The sequence below is a fragment of the Nicotiana tomentosiformis genome, chromosome 5 (genome assembly GCF_000390325.3).
Source record: "Nicotiana tomentosiformis chromosome 5, ASM39032v3, whole genome shotgun sequence".
Classification (NCBI taxonomy): Eukaryota; Viridiplantae; Streptophyta; class Magnoliopsida; order Solanales; family Solanaceae; genus Nicotiana; species Nicotiana tomentosiformis.
This window is the reverse complement of record NC_090816.1, coordinates 106,155,813-106,163,942: the sequence shown is the minus strand read 5'-3', so window position 1 is coordinate 106,163,942 and position 8,130 is coordinate 106,155,813.

Here is an 8,130-nt window from a genome sequence, read left to right as displayed (position 1 = left end):
GTAGATGAGTCTTATTCTGGCATAGATCTAGTCTGCTACAAACAAAGGCCTGTCACCCCTTCGCTTCGAAACTCAATGTGTTCCGATGAATAACTGATAAGTGGGGATTTTGACTGCTTATTAATGCCTTTTGACTTTTGTTTTAGTCTAAAAGCATTGAATTATACTCCCGAAACTAATGAAATTGTACAAAATTGTAGGAATGCTAGAAGTTGGGCTCCCGAGATAAAATCCGACTCAAAGAAGAGTAATCCAAACACAAGGCAACAAAGGGCACAGAGGCACAACCGAAGAAATTATGGACCGCAAAAGTCCACCTGTGGCCGCAAACAAAGAAGGAAAATTCAGCAAACATCTGTGAAAATTGCGGTTCGCACATGAATTGTGCAGCCGCAAAGATGGGCTAAAGGTCAAGATCAGAGAGATTGCAAAAATATCAAGTCCAGAGCTTCAAAGAATTACGGAACGCACAAGATTTGTGCGGCCGCAGAAAATTATCTTACGGCCGCAATCTTATTATTGCGGACCGTAGAAATGTTGCCTCGCGGCCGCAATTCAGAATTGTATGGCCGCAAAATCCCAGCTCCTTCCAGATGAAGTAGTCTGCAGACTTCACATGGAATTGTGCGGCCGTAGAACCTCTCGAGGGTCATTTTTGTCCAAGATTTTCAGACTTGTATAAATAGAAGAGTTTCACAAAATTATGTCAAGTTTTGACATAAGTAATTACTGTAGCCGTTATTCTTTGCCACTTTTGGAAGTTTACTTTAATTTGGTGTATTTTACAATAGATTTTATCATTTTTAGCTTACATTATGAGTTTAATTAGTCCTTCTTCTTCATTTTCTTCAAACCCAAGTATGAGTAGTTAGATTTTTACTAGGTTTGTGACTCAATCCTAGTGTGTTAATCTTATTGGTAATTAAATTAGTGCTTGTTTATGATTGAGTGTTTATTATTTGGCCTAGTTCATGCTTTTATTTGAGGAATTAATGGTTGCAAACATTAGTTCAAGCCTATTTGACTTAGTATTTTCTTGAGAAAGAGAGACCTAGTCTAGGATAACTTGGCTAACAAGGAATTGGGTCAATTGAGAGATTAATTCTCCCAATTAAAAGGTTCAACCTAGAGATAGTAATAACCTGACTTGAGCTTTTATCAACTATTTTGTGTGATACCCATTTGGTTTTAAGAAAACCAAATTTGGCAAAATCACTCTCTGACCGAGATATATTGAGTGGGTAATTTAGAGTTGATAGCAATAATACACCCAGTCAACAGAACAAGCATTAAAGTCTTTATCACATTAGGCAAACACCAAAGCAATGGTCACAATCCTAGGCTTTTTATCAATTTGAAAAACTTCAAAAATAATTATCCCAATCTTCTTTCTATATTCTGCAATCTTTAGTGTGAAATTAGAAATAAAAAACAAACCTTTTTGTGGAAGTGCAAATCAAGATAATTCAATCACGCGTATTAAAATATATACCCCTAACTCCCATCTTAGCTCTCTGTGGATTCGACCCCAACTCTTAGTTGGGTTACTATAATTGCAAATGACCATTTCATAACTTTTTAGGGGTGTGTATTTGGACGCGATCAATTTTTGGCGTCGTTACCGGAGAGTTAAAAAATGGTGTTAGCTATTTATTTGGGTGTGTTTTTTGGAGTATATTCTTTTCCTTCTGTGTTACTAACTTGTTTGAGAAATCGTAGGTACAACCGCGTCAAACAATGAGCTCCAAAATATTACTTTGGGGGATGTGGACATTGAGGATGACCAAGTAGATGAGGTTCATCTTGAACCTCAAGCCAACAGAAAGGGCCGAGTGCCTCATGATAATGTGCCCCCCACCCCCCACCACGAGCGGCTCCACATCGGGTGTTACCCATTGAAGGATATGCAAGTGCAATAGTCCCTCCCCGTATTCGAACGAAAAACTTTCAAATCACCAATATGATGCTTATTTTGCTAGAGCAACGAGGTTTCTTTACCGGTGCTCCAAGTCAAAATGCATAAAACATTTGAAGGGGTTTGTGGACACTTGTTGGGGGAGAAAGCAAACAAATGTCTGCGAGGATGCATTGAGGCTAAGGATTTTTCCCTTCTTTCTATGGGGAAAAGCTTTAGATTGGTTGGAACGTTTGCCGAACCATTCCATTCACACTTGGGATGAGTTGGCGGAAAGGTTTATTTCTAAGTTCTTCTCTCCGAGGCATATGGCTACACTTCGGGATGAGATTCTAGCATTCAAGCAAGAGCCCAATGAACCACTACACGAGATATGGGAACGGTATAGAACAATGGTCAAGGAATGTCCCAACAACGATATGACGGAAAACATGATTTAACAAATCTTCTATCGTGGGATTAACACGACCAACCAATGTGTGGCAAATCAACTTGACGGTGGAAATTTTATGACTATACCTTATGCGGAGGCGTGTGAAATTTTAGATGAAATGGCGGAAACATCATCGACGTGGCAATCCCGGGCTAATGTTCTACAAGGTGATCCCAACGTGATCCACCTTCATAAAGAGTTACATGACCATGGTCAAGCCATAGCTGAATTGACTACCACCATGAATCAACTAGCAAAGGCTCAACTTAAACAAGTGTAAAATCCTAAGCAAGTTAATGCCATGGAGGGAGTGAACATGATGGTGAACAAAAGGAGAACCAAAGGTCCACAAGTGCAATATTGAGTGGATAATTTTGTGCAAGAGGATAGTGATTTTGATCAAGATGATTCTTACAATGACCAAGATGAGGAGGTGCAATATGTGAACAACTTTCAAGGACAAGGAAACAACTTTCAAAGCCCAAGCCAACAACAACGCCGACCTTAAAACAATCAAGGCAATTGGAGTTCTCAAAACCAAGGAAATTGAAATGGTGGAAATAATCAAGAAAATTGGAATAGTGGCAATAATCAAGGGAATTGGAATAACAATAATAATAAAGGAAATTGGGGAGGTTACAATCGAGGCGGATGGAACAATAATCAAGGCAATCGGGGGTCGGGCTTTCAAAGGCCCTCGATGTATCAACAATCGATCAACCCGCCTCCCTATCCTTCCCATGGTCCTAGTTCTTCAACCAATGAGATGGGGCGTATTAAGAACATGTTTAAGCAAATGATGGAAAAGAATACCGATTCGGATTCCTAACTTGCCTCACACAACACATCGATCCGCAACTTAGAAATGCAAATGGGGCAAATCTCTCAAGCTCTCAATTCTCGTCTTAAGGGGCACTACCAAGTGACACGGTGGTAAACCCCAAAGGGTGGAAACAACACGGGGCATACCATGCCTGTTACTACAAGAAGTGAAAGAGGTGGGAATGCACCCACCTCAAGTCAAAGGCAACTTGTGGATGATGAGAAAGTGGTACAATAAGAAGAGGTCCCGAACAATGTGGTGCAAACAAATGATGAAGTTCGGATTGATATTGATGATAGTGTGAAAGATACTCAAGAGGAGGTGAACCCGTCTAGGGATCACGTTATTGACATACCGAAACCGGTAGTGCAAAAGGCTAAGGCACCATTGCCTAAGCTCAACCTCTATATCCTCAAAGACTTGCCAAACAAAATGGCGAGAATCAATTATAAAAGTTCATCCAAATGATGAAGAGTCTCTCAATCAATGTGCCATTAGTTGAAGCTTTGGAACAAATGCCCGGTTATGCAAAGTTTATGAAGGATCTTATGACAAAGAAGCGGTCAATAAATTTTGAAGCTATCAAAGTCACTCATCAAGTGAGTGCAATTGTGCATTCAATGAATCTTAAGTTGGAAGATCTCGGTGCTTTCACAATTCCTTGTACAATTGGGAGTGCCGAGTTTGCTAAAGCTCTTTGTGATCTTGGGGCAAGCATCAATTTGATGCCATATTCAGTTTTCAAGACTTTGGGAGTTGGGCAACCAAGACCCACCTCTATGAGATTGCAAATGGCCGATCATACCATGAAGAGACCTTTGGAAGTGATTGAAGATGTCTTGGTTCATGTTGATAAATTCATTATTCCGGTGGATTTGGTCATTCTAGACTGTGAAGTTGATTATGAGGTGCCGATTATTCTTGAAAACCTTTCCTTGCTACGAGGAAGGCTCTTTGTGATGTGGAAGCCAGAGAACTCACTTTCCGGGTGGGTGATGAAAAAGTGGTATTGCATGTGTGCAAGTCTATGTGGCAACCAAATAGCAACGAGGTATGTTCTTTTGAGAACTTGGTGACCGATGTTATTGTTGATGATACAAGTGCCATAATCAATGTTGGTTATATATTGGAGGCCGTCTTGTTCAATTTTGATGATGACGAGATGGACGGCTTCATGGAATGTGTGAACTCTTTGCAAGGAATGGGGTCGTACAATTATGCACCCCGAAAACGATCCTTGGATCTTGAAAATAGGAAAACTCCTCCTACAAAGCCTTCCATTGAAGAGCCTCCTACCTTGGAGCTAAAGCCATTGCCTTCACATCTTCGGTATGAATTTCTTGGCCCTTGTTCTACTTTACCGGTTATTCTTTCCTCTTGTTTGACTAACGTGCAGGTAGATTCTACATTGGCGGTGCTACATAAGATGAAGAAGGATATTGGGTGGACATGGGCGGATATTCGGGGAATAAGCCCCGCATTTTGCATACATAAGATCAACTTGAAGGAAGATGCCAAACCATCTATTGAACATCAAAGGAGACTAAATGAGGCTATGCAAGAAGTTGTCAAAAAGAAAAATATCAAGTGGTTGGATACCGAGGTTGTCTTCCCCATTTTTGATAGTTCATGGACTTCTTCAGTTCAATGTATCCCAAATAAGGGGGGATGAAGGTGGTCACCAATGAAAAGAATGAGTTGATTCCTACAAGAATGGTGACCGGTTAGAGAGTGTGTATGGATTATCGCAAGCTCAACAAAGTCACAAGGAAGGATCATTTTCCACTTCCCTTCCTAGACCAAATGCTTGATAGGTTGGCCAGCCGTGATTTCTATCACTTTCTTGATGGGTACTCGGGCTACAACCAAATCCTTATTGCTCCGGATGATCAAGATAAAACAACCTTTACATGTCCCTATGGTACTTTCGCCTTCAAGCGGATGCCATTTTGTTTGTGTAATGCACCGGCGAATTTTCAAAGGTATATGATGGCCATCTTCACGGACATGGTGGAGGACTACCTTGAAGTTTTCATGGATGACTTCTCGGTGGTTGGGTATTCCTTTTATGATTGTCTTGAAAAGTTAGATAAAGTGTTGGCAAGATGTGAAGAAACGAATTCGGTGCTCAATTGGGAGAAGTGTTATTTCATAGTCGAGAAAGGCATTGTCCTTGGCCACAAGATCTCAAAGAATGGAATTGAAGTTTACAAGGAAAATATTGAGGTGATTTCTAAACTTCCACCTCCAACTTTGGTGAAAGGTGTGCGGGGTTTTACCGGTGTTTCATCAAATATTTCTCTAAGGTGGTAAACCCGTTGTGCAAGCTTCTTGAGAAAGATGCTAAGTTTAACTTCAATGATGATTGCATGAGAGCCTTTGAATTGTTAAAGTTCAAGTTGAAAACCACTCCCATCATCACCGCTCCAAATTGTCGTGTCCCTTTTGAGCTCATGCGTGATGCTAGTGACGTAGCGGTTGGGGATGTTTTGGGGCAACGCATCAATAAGATTTTTCATCTGGTCTACTATGCTAGTAAGACCATGAATGGTGCCCAAATCAAATATACTGTTACGGAGAAAGAGCTCCTTGCCATTATGTTTGCAATTGAGAATTTCCGTCCGTACTTGATGGGTGCAAAGGTTATTGTCCATACAGATCATGCGGCACTTCGTTATCTTATGAGCAAGAAAGATTCCAAAGCTCGGTTGATGAAATGGGTGCTTTTGTTGCAAGAGTTTGATATTGACATCCAAGATAGAAAAGGGAGTGAAAATCAAGTAGGGGACCACTTGTCTCATTTGGAGGAGGAGGAGAGGCCGCATGATGGCCTTGAAATCAATGACTCCTTCCCCGATGAGCAACTCTTGGCTATTTTAATGAAGGAGGTGCCATGGTTCGCGGATCTAGCAAATTTCCTTGTCTGTGGAATCATCTCGGATGAGTTTTCTTCAAATCAAAGGAAGAAGCTCAAACGGGATTGTCAAGATTATTATTGGGATGAACCGTACCTTTTCTGGATTTGCACGGATGGGGTGATTAGAAGATGTGTACCAGAAGAAGAACAAGGTGAAATTCTTGGGGCTTGTCATTCTTTGCCATATGGTGGTCACCATAGTGGAGAAAGAACGGCGAACAAAGTGCTAAGTTGCGGTTTTTATTGGCCCACTCTTTACAAGGATACAAGTGATTTAGTGAAATGATGCGATAAATTTCAAAGGGACGGTGGAATCTCAAAGAAAAATGAAATGCCCCTCACCACCATTTTGGAGATTAATATTTTCGATTGTGGGGTATTGACTTCATGGGTCCTTTTGTGAGTTCTTGTAGAAACACCAACATCTTGGTCGCAGTTGATTATGTGTCTAAATGGGTTGAGGCCGTTGCTCTACCCAACAATGAGGCGAGAAATGTGGTGGCATTTTTGCAGAATAATATTTTCACAAGGTTTGGCACTCCGCGGTCTATCTTAAGCGATGGGGGTCGCATTTTCACAACAAGGCTTTCGACACCTTACTTAGTAAGTATGGTGTTACTCATAAAGTCACAACTCCTTATCATCCATAAGCTAGCGGTCAAGTGGAAGTCTCCAACCGAGAGATAAAGAGTATTTTGTCCAAAATAATGAATGCTAACCAAACGGATTGGTCTAAGAAGCTTGATGATGCATTATAGGCCTAACGGGTGGCTTACAAAACACCTATCGGAATGTCTCCATACCGGTTGGTGTTCGAAAAAGCTTGTCATCTTCTGGCGTAACTTGAGCACAAAGCCATGTGGGCTCTAAAGAAGTTGAATCTTGATTGGAATATAGCCGCTAACTTGAGGGTTGCACATTTGAATGAACTGGATGAGTTCCGGTATCATGCTTATGCAAGTTCGTCCTTGTATAAAGAAAAGATGAAATACCTTCATGACAAGTACATTTGGAACAAATAGTTCAAGGAGGGCGATCTCGTATAGTTGTTCAACTAGAGGTTGAGAATGTTTTCCGGAAAGCTAAAGTCTAAATGGACTGGTCCTTTTGAAATTGCGGGTGTGACACCTTTTGGTGCATTGGACTTGAAAAACAAAAACAATGAGGTATTCCGAGTCAATGGTCACCGAGTGAAGCACTATTTAAGAAATGTTGGAGATGGCCATGTCGTGGCAGTGATTCATTTCAACTGATGGTATCCTGTGTCATGCCGCGACATTAAATCAGGCGCTTCTTGGGAGGCAACCCATGTTTCTTTTTCATTTCTTTGTTTCTTTTGTAGTTAGATGTTATTTTTGTGCTAACTTGATTTGAAGTATGCTACAAGGATGAGTGTGTTTTATAGGAATTGTGGACAGAAATCTGGTCAAGTATTGAAAGAATTGCGGACCGTAGTTGTATTGTGCGGACCGCACAATTATGGTTGGTGCAGCAAAAGGTGCTCTGCGGCCGCACAATTAACTTGCGGACCGCACAGATGGAAGGTGAAGAATGAAAGCTTTCTAAAGTTGGCCTGTCAGAAAAATGGTCGATCTGTGGCCGCAACACAAAATCTACGGTCCGCAACAAGAATCTGCGGCCGCACACAAAAATCTGCGGACCGTAGACAGAATGATGTTTCAGCTTACCACGTAACAGAGTGCGATCCGCATTTTAAATTCTGCGGCTGCACTCACTCTTCTTTACCTTAGAGACTCGATACATATAAATAGAGGGCTAGGGTTACTGTTACCCTTTTCCCTCTCTGAGCAAATACACAGCACTAAAATTGAAATTTGGTGACTCATCTGCACACAAGCTTAGCATAACTCATCCCTTACACTCATTCATATCTGGTATGGTTCAATTCCTTGTTAGAATTTTACATTTTTTTTGTTTAAATTGTAGCTTTTTAAGTATTTTTAGGCCATCTGTCATAGGAATCAATTGTACAACCATGTGTGGGTAAATATGTTGTGGGTTATCTAATACATGCTCTATGG